This window comes from Sciurus vulgaris, assembly GCF_902686455.1.
Source record: "Sciurus vulgaris genome assembly, chromosome: 11".
Classification (NCBI taxonomy): domain Eukaryota; kingdom Metazoa; phylum Chordata; class Mammalia; order Rodentia; family Sciuridae; genus Sciurus; species Sciurus vulgaris.
This window is the reverse complement of record NC_136472.1, coordinates 117129049-117146369: the sequence shown is the minus strand read 5'-3', so window position 1 is coordinate 117146369 and position 17321 is coordinate 117129049. Positions and strand designations below refer to the sequence as shown.

General features: G+C 40.9%; 1 protein-coding gene across 6 annotated transcripts in view; it reads left to right on the top strand.

Moving 5' to 3' along the window:
- Positions 1–1640: 1640 nt before the first annotated feature.
- LOC306640373 (uncharacterized protein) overlaps positions 1641–17321 on the top strand; it is a 258856-nt gene continuing 243175 nt past the window's right edge. The window contains exons 1-2 of one of the 6 annotated variants that reach the window (XM_079104574.1): positions 1668–2029; positions 3298–3507. The gene's annotated coding sequence lies outside the window, so the exon portion shown is untranslated. Of the gene's footprint in view, positions 2030–3297; positions 3508–17321 lie in introns of all 6 variants that reach the window. The other 5 variants (XM_079104580.1, XM_079104579.1, XM_079104578.1 and 2 more) reach the window with 5 other exon arrangements.

Genomic DNA, 17321 nt, shown 5'->3' with positions numbered 1-17321 from the left:
CTTCATCTAACTGCTGAAAACTTAGTTTGCTCTCATAATAGCATAAACAAACACACTGGGAGCAGGGGGCTCTGTTTTATTCTTCCCTTAGGCAAAATATAAAAACAAACAAAACAATCCCCATGTCTAAATGCTCTCCAAACCTCATAATTACAGGAAGGAAAATATGTCTGAGGAAATTTTATTTGTTCAATGGTGGGCAAAGAAACAGTTTATGCAACAAGGACCTTAGATAAGGGGAGCATATCATAGCAGCTCAGTGCCACTGTGTGAAGTGTAGCTGGCATGGAGAGGTCATGTGTTTGCTTATGAGGTCCATGGAAGCACCATTTATTAATCCAAGGAGTCAGTGCTGGCTAGACAGGTTTTGTGCTAGAGGCTGGGCACACCATGCTTCTGCAGTACCTACAGTGCCTTTTGATACTCTGGCATCAGTACTTTTCAAACATAAATTTGAGTGTGCGTGTGTGCGTGTGTGTGTGAGAGAGTGTGTGCACATGTGCTTGCATTAGGTAAGTAAACAGTTTAGTTTAAATGGATATTTGATAATATTTATAATTTGCAAATTGACACCTATAAATGGTGCCCTGGAAATGTCAGATGAACAACAAAAGACAGTTTACTATTATTTTTTAAAATATAAGATGCCAGGCTGGGGAGATAGCTTAGTTGGTAGAGTGCTTGCCTCAAAAGCACAAGACCCTGGGTTCAATCCCCAGCACTGAAAAAAAAATATATCTATATATATATATGTATATATATAGATATATTTTATACATATATAGATATATATTATACATATATATATATAATGCCCTTCCATTACTATGTTGTCTGTCAAATCCTCCTGTTTCTTTTCTTCTTCTCCCCCTCCCCTGCCACTGTTTTGTTTTTTTGTTTTTGTTTTTTTTAAACAGAGCAAGAATCTTGTCTCTCAGATGTCAGAACAGTAATCTATTTTTAAAGTCTTAGAATTTCAGGTCTTATGTCATTAAACATGACAGATGGATTTAGGGAAAAGGAAACCATTGTTTTTAGTGTGACCTAAATGTGTACTAGTGCAATGTTTAGACCCAAAAAGTTGAAACTGGATTTTGAACATATTTTCAGACTCCACTGGCATTTAGTATGAGAAGGAGGGGGGAAGGGGTGAGGGAAAGAGAGAGAGAGAGAGAAAGAGAGAGAGAGAAAGAGAGAGAGAGGGAGAGAGAGAGAGGATACATAAGTTATCAAAAAGGATGCATTTGGGGTAAGAATTTTATTTTATTTTAGCCAAAAGTTTAAAATCATCATGGTGGAGTTAAGATGCAGATCTGACCTGGGTTTGGAAGCTTGATCTGGAAAGGCCTTTATGCTGGTGTTTGGGACAGGGTGTTCTTTAAAAAGAAAGCTGTCTATTTTTCTTTCCTCCAGGGGACCTGCAGTTTAGGCAGGCACAAAGCTGGGAACATAACCAAGGACAGAAAAAATTCACCCCTACGTTCTATTTGTCAGACTGACCTGCAGGTCACAACCTGAAAGTTTATGGATCGGGAAGGCCTTGTCTCAGCATAAGCATGTTTTCTGGACTTTGGCTGAAGCTAAATTCCTGACTTCTGAAAGAGGGGTGGGTGTGGACTTCCAGCAGGAATAGCCAGTGGGAAGGAAGTAATATTCATTAAGAGTGTCTCATGCAAGCCGTGCAGGCTAAGCATGCTCAGTGTAAATTCTCCTGGAGTCTGTCAAGCTATGTTTGAACTCGTTCCAGGATACTGGATTTACTTTTTTTTTTTTTTTTTTTTTCCATCAGGAAGAATGCTCGATTAGACAGCATTTCGCCTTGCTTTTCTTTCTTTTTCTCTTTCTTTCTTTTTCTTTCTTTCTTCCTTTCTTTCTTTCTCTTTCTTCTTTCCGACTTCTTTCCACCAGAAGATTGGAAACAATATTCTTTTCTGATCAATTCAGTAACACAGTGCCCTTCAGTGTTCATATGGGCTTTTCAGTGGAGAAGAAAAGAAACTTTGCTACCTGGGAACCGAAGACTACTTAGGTCAGTAAATGGTAATAAAGTCCTGAAAAACTTATGGAGCCAGGATTTAACTTTTCTTAATGGTTAAAGTAATCTACAGCAAATTTAATTGCCTGTTCAACTAGTGGGTGTACACCAATTTTTTTTTTTCACACAAAAACTATGTTTTTCATATGTTGGAGTGATTTTCCAAACCCAGGGAAAATATGTCTTTTGACTAATTTGCATGTGAAAGAACCTCTTTTTATATGAGAGGTTTTCTCTCTCTTTACCACAAATTATGTGTTTTTTAAACAAATACTGTGGTGAGCTCTTGTAGCTATAATGGTCTGAATGTAGATGTGCTCTGTGTTACATTAATTCTTGGCTTGTGTTGGTTCGGTGAAAGTTATTGCTTTTGTTGCTGCCAAAGATGAAAGGGAGTTTGTTTTTTGTTGCTGTTGTTTTTGGAACTTTTAGTGGGTTTTGAGGCTGCTTGGTGAGCCCCTTGTGAGCAGAGTCACCTTTTTCCCTGTTTAATGTGTATTTTACAAAATATTCTACTCTAAGAGCGGGGTTCAGCTTTTTCAGAATCTGTACAGGAATGGAGATTTTTTTTTTTTTTTAAAGTGTAGTTTGGGAGGGAAACGGTGTAGAGAAAGACAGAAACAAGGTTTGCGATGAAGAGTTTAAATCAGGACTCTCATGGTGAACACAAGCAAAGAAGGCAAAAAATACTGCAGGCTGTATGTGCACTGATGTAGTTTAAGTTAATAACTTTTATTTTTATTTTTAAGTAGAACAGACTTTACTCCATCAGCTGATAACACACAATACTTACTGGAGAGATGTTAGGCTCCCAGGACAAGCAAGTTTGCAAAAGCAGCCCCTTTAAAGACATCTGAGGACAGAGGTTATGAAACCACATGGCTTCCCCTAGGAACAGTGCATCCTGGGCTAAAGCAGTTTAATTTTATTCAAGAATTTTAAGAGTAAAAGGGGATTTATTTCTTTTCAAAAAAAAAAAAAAAAGCACAGCCAGGCAGGGATTATTGATCGGTCAGGGATTAAATATTTGTTGGAATACAAAGCATCACATTTTATCAATGTGTAAATCAGACTGGCTGGCTATTCAGGGGATGTAAATGAAAACCCCACAGTTTTATATGGAATCAAATGCAGCAGCACCCCTGCCCTGCACTCTGTGGCCCAGAAAGGGGTGAAAGAGGTGGGGCAGGGTGTGAAATAAGACTTAGCTAAAGAGCTGACCTTGCTCTTTTAACTTGTGTCCATCTGTTCTTACTGGGCAGCTGAAGCGGGGAGCAAAGAGGGAAGGGGACCTCAGGGGAGCTGCGGAAGAAGAGGCCAGACCCGGCCGGGCTGTGACCTGCTCCCCATCCTGTGATGTAGGTAGAAGGAGAGGGGTCGAGGGGATGCATCTCCGTCCACTTCCTCCCGCTCCCAGAGCTTTGATTTAGTCCCCAATGCTGCTCTGCTGCACCTGCCTCTGCTTTTCATAAGTAAGTGTCTCCCCACGTGTGGACGCTGGTTTATTTGATGTAGATCAGTCCCTGAGGAGAGGGCTGAGGTAATTCAGTCTTGTTTCATTTGGTCCTTTCTTCCCTAACATGTGACACAGATCTTGATGGGTTTAATTGAAACAACAAGCCCTTTCCGGGAGAGCACAGTTGTCCATGAAGGTGTGTGTGAGTTTATGTGTTTAGGTGTGAGTGAGTGTGCACGTGAGTGTGTGTGTGCTGCTGTAGTCTGGGCTCTGTGGGAAGGCATTGGTGGCTGAGGGCATTCATCTGGACTCAGGGATCTTTTTAATCACCTTGGCTCTGCACTGACAGGAGGTGCACATTCTGGAGCATTCCATAGCTTGTTCCTGTAACTCCCTGTGCCTATCCCTGCACTCTGCTCCCTATAGCTCTGTTTCCCCTTCATGACCTGTGTCTCAAAGAACAGCAGTGAAACCTTTTGAGGTACAAAGGCTATGCAAGGGGGAAGAGAATGAACAAAGACAGGCCTATTCATGTTCACATCTGGATAAAATCTAGATTGTGACAAGGGAAAATGAGTGGGAGAGAAAAAGTCTGACATCACATTTTTTTTAAAAAAATGCATGTACTTGCCTTCCTAGAATTTTCCTTGTCTCAAGCTTTCTCAGCATTTCTATATCCCATACCCACCGGACTTGTGGAAAGACAGGTTTTATATCTTTAATATTTGTACTGAAGGTCAATGGTTTGCTCAAAGCAGTGACTAAGTTAAAACATACCCTCAAGGTCTAGTCCAGGTCTCCACCTACCCAGGAATAGGGATAAGCAGGGGTCGGTTTCTGGGTCCTGGACTCAGTTTCCCCATTCACTTTGAGGTTTTGGACAAAGGCAGTGGTTTTGTGCAACACCTCCTCAGACTGAGCCTCCTGCTATCTTAATATCTTACATTTGAGAAGTATTTGAAACTTTTCTGGGGACTCTCTCATCTTTTCATTTTTCTTATCTTCAACACCATCCATTAAGGCAGACTGGGCCAGTGTTGACATTTTCATCTGACAAATGATGAAACTGAAAGATTGAATGACTTGTTGGATCAGGTCAGGCAGAGGCTGGATGGGAATTCAGGTTGCCCAACCCAAGATATGAAATTCTACACCATCCTGAGACTCTGGGCCACTAAAATGAACATATAAAAAGTTCCACAACTCATGGAGGTTAAAGGTATAGCTGAACAGGGCTTCAGATTGTGTTAGTCCCTTTATAAAAAAGAAAACGCAGACTGGAAAAAATGGGTACTCCACTCACAGTTGAACTTGGGAACTTGGGGAGCTGGATTTGATCCCATGTTTGTAGACCCAAAGTGTGTGCACTTGGTGCAGTGACTAAGCACGTGGGCATTGCTGGGTCTCTCTGCATCTCTACATCTGAGGATGCCACAGGGCTGCCATCAGGATCATATAAGATGATGTGTGTGCTTGCAGAGACCAAACCCCTAAAACATTTTGGTTGGTGAATTCTCTTATTGTTGGTTGTATTACATCACACAAAATAAGCATGATTTTTTTTTACTGTGAATCCCCATCAGCTGGGGGGCTGAACACTTAGACCCTCGGAGTGGTTGTATTGGTGAGTTAACAGCATCAGGTGAGTAGCACTTAAGCAATATTTATTGAAAACACAAACACTTTTCTAAATAATACAGGGAGTCCACCAAGACAAAAGCTATAGCCCCCTTGCTCCAGTTCAGGGAGAAGCCGGAGGGAGGTTATCTGGGCAGATGTGTCCGAGATAAACAGGACTGTTGAAGTCAATCTCATTATCTTTGATGACCTTCAAATGCTACTGAGATTGCTTATTGGATGTCAGGAATCTCTATGCAGGGAAGGCGGGACAGTCGGAGGTTATTCCAGGCTCTTCGGTCTGGGAAGGACTGAAAACCAATTGAAGGCGCATGTACAGACAATTTGTAGAACTGTCAAGATTGTGTCTTTCTTAGACGATCATGCCCAGGGTTGACTAGACTGTCGAGGTCACTGGTGTGTCAGCTCTGAAGCTCCCGGGCTCCATGGTGTTACATTAGCAAGATCCCTTAGAGAAAGGTCAAGGACCTGCTTCAGAGCAACTCAGTGATTTGGAGTTGTGTACTTGCACACTACTGAGAACTGCAAGAACACAGTCACAGGGCTGCAAAAACAAATGGAGGAAAGGGACACATAGCAGAGAACATGTTCTTTTAGCCAGGTGTGGTGGCCCTGTAATTCCTGGGGCTTGCGAGGCTGAGGCAAGAGGATCACAAGTTCAAAGCCAGCCTCGGCAACTTGGGCCCTAAGTAACAGCAAAACCCTGTCTTGAAATAAATAAATAAATAAAAATTAAAAGGGCTGGGGATATGGCTCAGTGGTTAAGCATTCCTGGGTTCGATTCCTGACACTAAACCGAACCAAACCAAACCAAATCAAACCAAACAACAACAACAACAGAAACAACCTACCAAACAAACAAAAAAACACATTTTGCATCTAGCTTAGAATAAATGGAACGCATGGGTACAGGGATCTACGTGAATGAAGGTGGACCCAACAAGTCTGCTGATGCAGAATGGTGAGGCAGATTTTGGGACAGCAACTGGTTACTAAGGATTTTAAGTATTTACTTAAAATTCTTAAGTTCTGTACCTCTGAGTTCAGAGTCCTCCTTCAGATCCTTCTCCACTGCCTTCATGCACTTGTTCATGCTGGGGAAGGAAGGCCATGCCAGGGACAGGGAGGAGGATGCATGTTGGTTTACTGAGCATCTATTACATACCAGGCATTCGCTCTATGATATTGCTTGCTTTATGAAAACCACGCCACTTGAATAAAAAATCCAACTTAAGTCATGTTTTCTGTTTATATTTTGCAAAAATATCCTTAAAAGTTTTGCATTTTCAGACTCGAGAACCTTGGTAACTCTTAGGTAGTATCACATAGTGAAAAACCAGATTTGGGGTGAAATGACTGGGACTGGGTTCCAACTCCAGAATGGACTAACTGTATGATTTTGAATACATTATTTTGCTTCAGTTGCTCAGGTTCCATATTGAAGCTATCAATCAGATCTGCTCTTCAACATTTTACTTGTAGTCAACAATACTGTTTTGTACAGTTAAAGATTCAGTAAAAGGAAAGATCCCATGTAAAATTTTTCACTACAAGAAAATAAAATTAATGAAGTAAAAAAAGATAGCTACTTAATCCTGTTATATAAATATGAGTTTTCACTTTTATTCTTCTGATTATCTCAGTGTTTTCTGATAGAATCTAGTGCATTCAGTTTTTTCTGTTCTGAAAAGTCTTTCTTCTTGATTTACTTGGATAGAGGAAAGCATCATCAACTAAGCTACTCTAACTGCTTCATATTAGAGGAGTGAAAACCCTTAAATTGCCCAAATTAACTACATTTCCTGAATTAGTGAAAGATGGGAAAGCTTGGACCAGACAGAGGTACCAGACAGAAATCATAGCCAGAGTGGACTGTGGTTGATCATGAGAAGAAATGAATAACAAATCAGGCAACTGAACAAATTGTTGACGTGAGGTATTGCCCTCATTCTGCCAGAGAAGATGGGAGAACCACGTTCATTAGGATGGCTACTGTTTGAATAAAAGAAGAAAACAACAGAGGTTGACGAGAAGTTGAAATCTTTGAGCGCTGCAGGTGGGAATGTCAAATAGAGCAGCTGCTCTGCAAAACAATACCGTGGTTCCTCAAAAATAAAAATAAGATGGTCAGATGGTCTAGCAGTTTCACACCTCAGCATATCCCCACAGAGTTAGAGTAGGTCTTTTTTTTTAAAATTTGTTTTTATTGTAAACAAATGGGATACATCTTGCTTTTTCTGTTTGTATATGAAGTAGAGGCATACCATTTGTGTAATCATACACTTACCTAGGGTGATAGTTTTTGATTCATTCTGTTATTTTTTTCCTCCCCCCCACCCCTCCCACCCCTCTTTTCCCTCTATACAGTCCCTCCTTCCTCCTTTCTTGCCCCCTCCCACCCCCCATTATGTGTCATCATCCGCTTATCAGTGAGATCATTCGTCCTTTGGTTTTTTGGGATTGGCTTATCTCACTTAGCATGATATCCTCCAATTCCACCCATTTGCCTGCAAATGCCATATTCTTTATGGCTGAGTAATATTCCATTGTATATATATACCACAGTTTCTTTATCCATTCATCCATTGAAGGGCATCTAGCTTGGTTCCACAATCTGGCTATTGCGAATTGTGCAGTTATAAACATTGATGTGGCTATGTCACTGTAGTATGCTGATTTTAAGTCCTTTGGGTATAAACCAAGGAGTGGGATAGCTGGGTCAAATGGTGGTTCCATTCCAAGTTTTCTAAGGAATCTCCACACTGCTTTCCAGAGTGGCTGCACTAATTTGCAGCCCCACCAGCAATGTATAAGTGTACCTTTTTCCCCACATCCTTGCCAACACCTATTGTTGCTTGTATTCTTGATAATTGCCATTCTAATTGGGGTGAGATGGAATCTTGGGGTAGTTTTGATTTGCATTTCTCTTATTACTAGAGAAGTTGAATATTTTTTCATATATCTGTTGATTGCTTGTACATCTTCTTCTGTGAAGCGTCTGTTCATATCCTTAGCCCATTTGTTGATTGGGTTATTTGTATTCTTGGTGTAGAGTTTTTTGAGTTCTTTATATATTCTGGAAATTAGTGCTCTATCTGAAGTATGCGTGGCAAAGAAAGTAGGTCTTAAAGAGATATTTGTGCACCCATGTTTATAGCGGCATTATTCCCAATAGCCAAAAGGTAGCAGCAGTCCACATACTCATCAATGGATGAATGGATAAACAAAACATGGCTCATCCATCCAGTGGAATTGTCTTCAGTCTCAAAAAGGAAGGAATTCCTGATACATGCTGCCACATGGATGTCACTTGAGGATGTCATGCTCACTGAAATAAGCCAGCACAAAAGGAAGAATATCCCATGATTCCATTTATATGAAGGGCCTTGAGTCGTCAAATTCATGGAAACAAAGGAGAATGGTGGTTGCCAGGGGCCACGGGAGGGGCAGCTGAACAGTTACGGTTAATAGGTAGTTTCAGTTGTGGAAGAGGAAAAGGTTCTCAGGATGGGTGGTGAGGTTCCACAACAGTGTGAATGTATTGAGAGCCACTGGGCTGTAGATTAAAAATGCTTAAACTGGTAAATTTTATGTTATGTGTAGTTTACCACAATGAAAAATTTCAAAAATTGAAGTTGTAAAAATGTTACCCTACTCACTTTATAAGGAGTTCCCATTGTATGAGCGTTTCATTGCTGAAATTGGACTGTAAGGAGGAAGACCAGGCTCAAACTAAGGAGCAAAAGAGAATAAAACCATTTAATTAATGCTGTTTGGGGAAGTTAAAAAGCAGGCGGTGTGTGAGACAAGATGGGAGAAAAATAGGCTCTTGATATGAAGCAATGGAAATTTGAGAATTTCTGTATACAAGGTGATTGGGATGCATTCAACCTGTGTTTTGCATAGCGAGCACCTGATTTTAATTTAGGCTGTTCATTGGGGGTGCATTTGGCAGCTGATAGAGATTGAAGGCATGTGAACACCTCTTTTTGTTAGACATTACATTTCTCAGTGAGATTAAATTTTCATCAGGAGCCCCCTTTGTGAAAGATCAGGGGTGGAAAAAACTGTGGAATGGAAGAGAAACTAGAAAGCTACTCATAATCGGGCAGAGGGAGGAAAAGAAAGCAACCAGTATTTATTGAGCACTTATTTTGTGCCAGGTGCTCATGCCTATCACTCATTTCATTTGCACAGTTGCCTCTAAGGGAGATTTCATATCACCATTCTGTCAACACATGTTTCCCATATGAAGGGGGACTAGAACCTAGGTCTAAGGCCTGCAGTTTCCAACACATCACACTTAATGACTTAGGAATTCCCTCTCTTCAGTTACCCCTCCAGGAGATTCCTCCCTAGTTTTGCTGTCAGCGACCACAAAGGGAGGTTTTCCTGGGACAGATATATGCCCCACACACTCAGCCCAGGGCCCCCAGGGGCTTCCTGGGGATCCCAGAATTCACATCATTTTACTTTCTCACTAAAACCCACAGAGCCACATTGGTCTGTCCGAGGAAGACACAGATGTCTTTTCCTGCAGTTCCATCTCGGGCTCAGGTGTTGGGATAACTGGACACCCGGGCAGCAGCCCCTCCCTGGAAGGCGGTTCCCAGGCTCCTTTGTTTAGTTTATGTATAGCCATCAATGCATCCTCCTTCTGCTTCGGCTGCTGGAGAATCCCATCTACTCTATTGATTTTCCACACAACGTTTACTGCTCTCCAAGGTGTGACCTGTACCTCTAGCTAATTTATTTCTGTCACAGCTGCAGGATTTAGGAATGAAGGGAGGGGGTGGGGAGGAGCGGGGACAGGAGGGAGGGAGGCTGGGGAGGGAGCGACGTGTCCAAGATGTGAGAAATAAATTCAGCATTGGAGACCCGACAGGCATGCCTGCAGCTCCTGGGGGCAGTTCTGTGCACACGGCAAGGGGACTTTGTTTGAAAATCTGCTCAGTAAGATGGAAACCACAGCCACGGGGTTTCAGAAGGCCAGGAATTAGAGCAGGGCCCCATGGGGATGGAAAAGCAAGGAAAGAATGTGTTTGAAAATAACGTCTTGACTGTTCAGGGCCAGTCTCCATATTGAGCAGTGTGTGGTAGGTTGTTTTTTTTTTTTTTTTTTTTTTTTTTTAATGAAATGATGGAAACTTCTAGGGGCAGGGAGGTGACTAGTGAAGTCACATTCTCTTCTTCATTATGGGATTTTCAACAACAGGGCATTCGTGTGTCAGTCTCTGAAACTGCATTTACCATGAGTGACATGTGAGATATTAAATCAAACAACTTTGACATAAACCTCCCTATCCTTTATGCCTAGAACATACCAAGTTAGTCTTTTCAGGGTCTGATTTTATGAGATAGTTATTTGAATTTCCACTTCATTTTTTCCTTTGAAAACAACTTAGGAAATCTGGCCATAAACTTATGCAGGAGGGATAATTATTTTTGACCGAATGGTACTCACTTTTTTGGTGGGTAGATAAATCACATTTGAATGGCATTCACAATTTTCTTAAACGTGCACGACTTTATTTCATCTTCTTAATCGTGCTAAGAAATAGGTGTTGCTGTTTTCAATAATAGTTGAAGAAATGCTGGCTCATTAACCAGCCTGCTACCTTGTTAAGGGCACATGACTCCTGAATGGAAAAAAGGACTCTAGGTTGAGGCTTCTGATTCCAGAGGCAGGTCGAAATTCAAGGCACCTAGTGGTGCAGAGGACATCATATTTACCAAGATGACCCATCACTGCGTAGCAGATATCTCCAGAGTAAGGGCATGGTAGTCAAAATTTGCCCAGCCACTTGGACACTGACCCAAATGCACAGACTGCTTAGCTTCCACTTACACGATTTATGCCAAGGTCACTCATCCAGGTGATATGAAGCTTCAGAAAGAGGGGTGAGACATTCACTAGTGGCTATACTCTCCCTCCCTCCCACACACAGCCCCAGCCTCAACCCAGCATGCATACAGATATTTTGCTGCTCTTTTTGTTTCCGGTACCAGGAATCGAACACAGGGATGCTCAACCACTGAACCACATGCCCAGCCCTTTTTTCACTTTTTAGTTTGAGACAGGGTCTCGCTAAGTTTCTTAGGGTCTTGCTCAGTTGCAGAGACTAACCTTGAACTTGTTATCCTCTTGCCTCAGCCTCCTGAGCCTCTGGGATTACAGGCGTGCAAAGCCACCGCATCCAGCTCTGCCAATCTTTATGGAGGCTAAAGAAATAACATCCCCAATCCTCATCTGTTATTAATATCAGTGATCATTTACCAGGGGACTGAGTGTTGAAATCGCAATTAGTTGTGAGACTGGCTCAGGAGTTCATGTCTGTAAATCCCAGGTATTTGAAGGTCCTCTTCAATTTCCACCATAAGATGTATATGAGGCTTCTGTCATGTTTGTGCAAAACCACAATGGTGAGCCAGTGGTCCTCCTACGACTGGGGCCCTGTGTCCCAAACTGTGGGGAAGGGCCCCATTTGTCTTACCTAGTGGCCAGGCACCTACCTCAGTGCTCAGCAGTTCGATGAAGAGGTCTCAGACAGACTGCTATTTCATTTTCCATGACTGTATCATAGAAAGACTTCTTTCCTAAGTGCTGGCAATGAAAGAAGAAGGAACAATCTTTTAGAAGAAAATAATTCCAGTGTGTAGGAATAAAATAAAACTGTGGGGATCCCTGGAGTGACTGAGGTTATTTTGTTGAAAAGGATCTGGGCTTTGGCAGGAAATGCATTGCTTTTCCCTCATGACTTGCAGACTAGGTAGGTTTTCACCATCTTGGAGCAAATTTTATCTCAGGAACAATTTTGAGAGGGAATAAGCGTGAACCGTAAAATAACAAATGCTCAAGAGAAAGCCATACTTACTTCCATAGCAACAGCGTGATGCCAGGTTTTGCCATTTGTCTTACCAGGAGCAATTTTTGCTTCTCAGCTCCTTTGCTTTTTCGCAAACTGATTCTGATACTTGAAGGTTATTTCCTTGAAGTTACTCGTGTCTTGGAGTGACACAGTGATGTGTAGGGAACGTAGAACTTGCCAATTAAAAAAAAAAAAAAACTGAATCTGAGTTCTGGATTCACGATTTATTATCTGTGTGGCTATAGCATTTAACACTCATTATCAATTTAAGCATCAAGAAAGTAGGTACTGTAATGCGTATCCTAACTCACAGAGTTGCTGAGAGAACCTCAGGAGATGTTGGATGTTGAAGTGCGGTGTAAACTCCAAACCCTGTGCATGATAACTGAAGATCCAAGTTATCACAGATTACAACTGGATAAGAAGGAGTTGATGAAATTGCAGTCTCTACATACAATGGAAATATATTTTGCCATGAAGAGGAATAAAGTACTGATAGATGCCACAGCATGAATGAACCTTGAAAATATGCTCAGTGAAAGGAGCCAAATATAAGAGGCCACCTGTCGTATGATTCCATTTGTATGAACCATTCAGAGTAGGTAAATCCATGGAAATGGAAAGCAGATTGGTGGTTGCCAGGAGCTGGGGGAGACAGAGGAAAAGGAAGGACCAGTTATTGGGTCTGGAGTTTTCTTTCAGAGAGAGACTATTTTGGAACTAGAAGAAGGTGGTGGCTGTACTGCATTGTGAATGTACTAAATGCTGCCGAAATTTTTTATTTAGAACATTATAATCATACATAGTAGCTGGTTTCATGTTGACAAAAATCTTACATGTATGGAATTTGATTTCGTTTTCCATTCCCCTTATTTCCCTCCCCCCCTCCATCCCCCTGTTCTCCTCCCTCTACTCTCCAGATCTTCCTTTCACTTGTTTATTTGGTTTTGATTGGTACATTCCACATATACATAAAGGTGAAATCCCCTGTGATGCATTTATATACGAATATAAAGTGATTGTGTTAAATTCATTCCATGTTTCCCATCCCTCCTCCCCCGCAATCCCCTTCTGCTCCACTGATCTCCTCTACATCTTTCTGATATCAGAACCCCCCCACCCCCTGCCTTCTTTCCCTTATTTTGAGGTAGCTTCCACATGTGAGAGAAAACATTTGACTCTCAATTCTCTGTGTCTGGCTGATCTCACTTTCCACGACGTTCTCCAGTTCCATCTATTTACCAGAAAATGCCGATTTCATTTTTCTTTATAATGCCACTGAATTTTATGTTACGTTCATTTCACATCACTTGAAAAATACTATTGGCCTCCCCCTCTAATCACTGAAGACACAGACTGTATAATAAGCCTTATTTGGTGAGTTTCATAAAGAACATCTCCTCTACTTCTTTCCATTTTTTCTGCCTTTGTAGCCCCATCTTAGCACCTCGGTAGGATGTGCCTTCAAGAGTACTGAAGTGCTATTTGAGTCTTGCTTTTTATGCTTTTATTCTTTCCTTTATTCATACATGTGTTCATTCAGTGTGGCCAAGGTGAATGGTAATTAATATGTGGCCCAGGACAGAGAATAGGAGGTGGCCCTGTTGTGTGGCTTTGGCAGGCACCTTAACCTCTCTGGTTTTAGGGAGACAATCAACTAGATTATTTCTTGGGACTCTTTCAACTTGAAAGTTTTCAACTTAAGAAATGTGAAATGAATCATGAGAGTTCCTTTAACTATTCTGCCAGCTAATTTCTCAGGTTCTTTTACTTTGATTTCATTTATCAAACGAACCTAGACAGACAGAAAAAATAAATTACACTTCAAATTAGCCTTCTTTTTTTCATTAGACTTCAATAATGAGGAGAAAATTTATCTCCATGCCTGCGGTGGAACTTCTTTGACCACGGGAAACCTTCCTTCATGTTTTTCAAGATGAAATAAATACCTGAAACAAGAAGTTGATATACTTCTAAAGTTTGAAGAGCATCGAAATAATTTTTTCAGCTTTAATTTTAATACATAAGAGAAAATAGACACCACAATCACTTAATAGCCCATCAAAACACTATATTCAAGGGTCATTTAGCATTTCCATGATAAATTGCTATTTTTAGAAGCTTATGTAACCAAACAAAGAATGTGTTCTTGGCTCTGACCATGAGGACAAGTTATTATGGTGGGAGGGACAAAGGAATCTGAGCTGCTCACCAGAGACTGAGCCAATTGCAGAGGACATTTTAGAGTGCGCCCTTTCTGTGCAGTCTCCGTTTTCTGCAATCAGGATAATGCAGTGCATTTCAGGGACATCTTCATTTCTGAAGTGCTCTTTCATCATTGGCTAATAAATGCCCATCAGTGAATTTTCCTCCCTGTCTTGGAAATTGGAACGGGAGGGGAAAAAAAATGGCAATCACTTTCTATTTCTTATTATCCCCCTCTGGGCTTCCCCTCTGGTGTTTCTAATGGAAACATAAGAAATAAATTACACTTGCCCATTTGAAAAGACCAAGACTACCTACCATTCTTTCCATATAGAACACCTGGAAATTTGCATTGGATGTTAATGATCTTTAGTAACTACCCAACCTCAACCTCGGGAGCAGAGGGGATGCCTGTCTCCCATTACCAAGCCTTGCTGTGTTCATTGTCTCCTGAGGACAGTTAGCTGGATGGACGCCCTGGGTGGTCTTATTCAGGAAGCTACAGGTGGTGCAGTTGAGTGGTGGTGTGGGGGTGTGGTGTGGGGGGGATGTGGTATTGGGTGTGGGGGGTGCTGGTCTGAGCATGGGTCGCCAGTGGAGAAGCACATACTCCAATTTCTAGGATCTGAAAATGAGGACTTGGGGGTATTCTCTTCTTTTATGTTTCCCATCCTTCTTTTGCCCTACATCTTCTTCATCCCATTTAAATTTTTTTCCCCCATAGTTTCTGTTGTATTGAACTACAGCTGATCCAAGATTCTTTTGCCTGCACTTGGGTTTTGAGGAAAGGCAATTTAGTCTGTAGCATAAGGTAAGCCTTGCAGGGTTTCTGCTGCCTGTTGTCTGTGATAGTGTTATCCAATAGAAATAAAATTCACACCATGATGTGAACCATAGAGGCAATTAGAAATTTTATGGTGACCCTATTGAAAAAGTAAAAATAAACAGGTGAAATTAACTTAGATATTGTATTTTATTGAAACCAATATATTAAAAAATCATATAATCAATGTAAAAGCTATTCATAAGATAGTTTACATTTTTGAGAAGTCTGTGAATTTTAATAGGTATTTTTGTTATTAAAACACATCTTGATTTAGACCACATTTCAGATATTTAACAGCCAAATTGCGTATGGCTACTGACCACTGTTTTTTGGACATTACAGGGCTATTGTCATGGACAATACTAGAGAGATAACAATGTTTTAGCAAATAGTTTAAATTCGATTTGAATTTTTTATTACAGTCAAACTGGGACATAAATTATTGTCAGATTTCTCTTCAAATACTTCTCTTTATCAAACACAATTGTATCCCTTTATATGAGGTTTCACATGATTCAGTTTCAGTTACCTGTAATCAACCTTGGTCTGAAAATATGAAATGAAAAATTTCAGAAATAAACAATTCATAAATTTTAAATCATGCACCATTCTGAACAGTGTGTCGAAATGTCTTCCCATCCCGGTATGTCCTACCTGGGTCGTGAATCATCTTTGTCTGGCGTGTCCGTGTTCTATATGCTACTCTCCACGTTAGTCCTCTAGTAGCCATCAAAGTCAACAGAGCAATTGGTGGTACCACAGTGCTTGTATATATTTTGCTGCTCTCTGTCATTTCAGACATCTACTGGGGATCTCGGAACAAATTCTCATGGATAAAGAGGTACCACTGTAAATTATCTCTCTTTTTTTTTCAGGAATGGAAAAATATTGGTGGGTTCTAGCATTTACTAGCTAGAAGGAAGAAGGCACGAATTCTTAAAACTACCATTTACTCTCGTGGTCACCCTTAGCATGAGTGAGTCATAACCCCCTGTTTGCGTTGTTTTGCTATACCTTGAGCTCATATCTACTGACAATGTAAGATAACAACTGCACATTAAAGGAAATAGAAAATGGTTTCTTCTGTGTCAAACATGAATGACCGTGGACCAAGGACACAGATTCAAGGTACCCTATGTGATCTGTTCTGTGGTAGAAGAGGTTATATGAACTTTTAAAGTCACCATACAAAAAAAGTCATGAATAAATGGGTTTATAAAATAGTATGTGGGGTCATTGGATAGGCAGGCTACAGCAGGAGGGGGGGGGATCTCTTCTATAGAACAAGGATTTATCTTTGTTGTATTTTCATCTTCAGGGTTGGTAGAGGTGAGAGATCTGTCAGGCTAAGTGATACATTCCAAGGGTTTTACCTAGTAGTCACAAGGATGCTAGGGCAGATACAGAGGTTGACAGTAAATGGCCATTGAGAGGTCAAACTGTGGGCAGGTTCTTGAATATAGATGTGGCTTCTTTAGAGAACTTTATTACCTAAGAACCAACATATGACAAGTGTGTTGGCCTCAGATAACAGAATTGAAACATGTTTGATTTGATCCAAACCTATATAGTTTGTCAAGTGGTTTCCACACATTTTCAATTTTTGGTACCTCCATCTTCCATAATAATCTTTTGTGCTTGTATTTGTGTGGTTGTGTTGTCTTGAAGAAAAAAATCTCCATTTTGTCACCTCAGCTCAGCTAAGGAAGATCTGAGGAAGTAGTCAAGACGGAAGTGAACAGAGGCACCAAGGTGGTATAGACACCTCCCAAAGGCTGAGCACTCTTTGGCAAGCCTTCATTCTATTTGGGAACAAAATCACAAATATTTGGTCTGTCATTCTGTCATGGGGACTTCAGTTATTGGTACTTCCACTTCTCTATAGGGGAATGATAATTAGTGCTGGTAATTATTTATCTTTGAACTTGACCAGGAGCAGAGGACTGTGGCAGATGCTTTCAGAATTATACAAAGTTGTGTCATCCTCCCTGTCCCCAAGGGGCTTAGTGTGGTGGTACAGACAAGGACAATATGCAGAGTCCTAGTCAAGGTTTAATGGAAGGAAGGACTGAAGGAAGAAGGGAGGGAGAAATAGATATCAGCAGATGACCCTGAAGTACTACAAGAGAGAGTGAACAAATATTTACCAAGGATTGTCGTATACCAGGGACCTGCGTAGGTACTAGAGACAATTGCAGTGAAAACACAGTTTGTCTTCCTGAAGGCCCCCGATGAACTATGAGAGATAGGATAAACAAACAAACAACCCAAAACCAATGAACTACAAGCCAT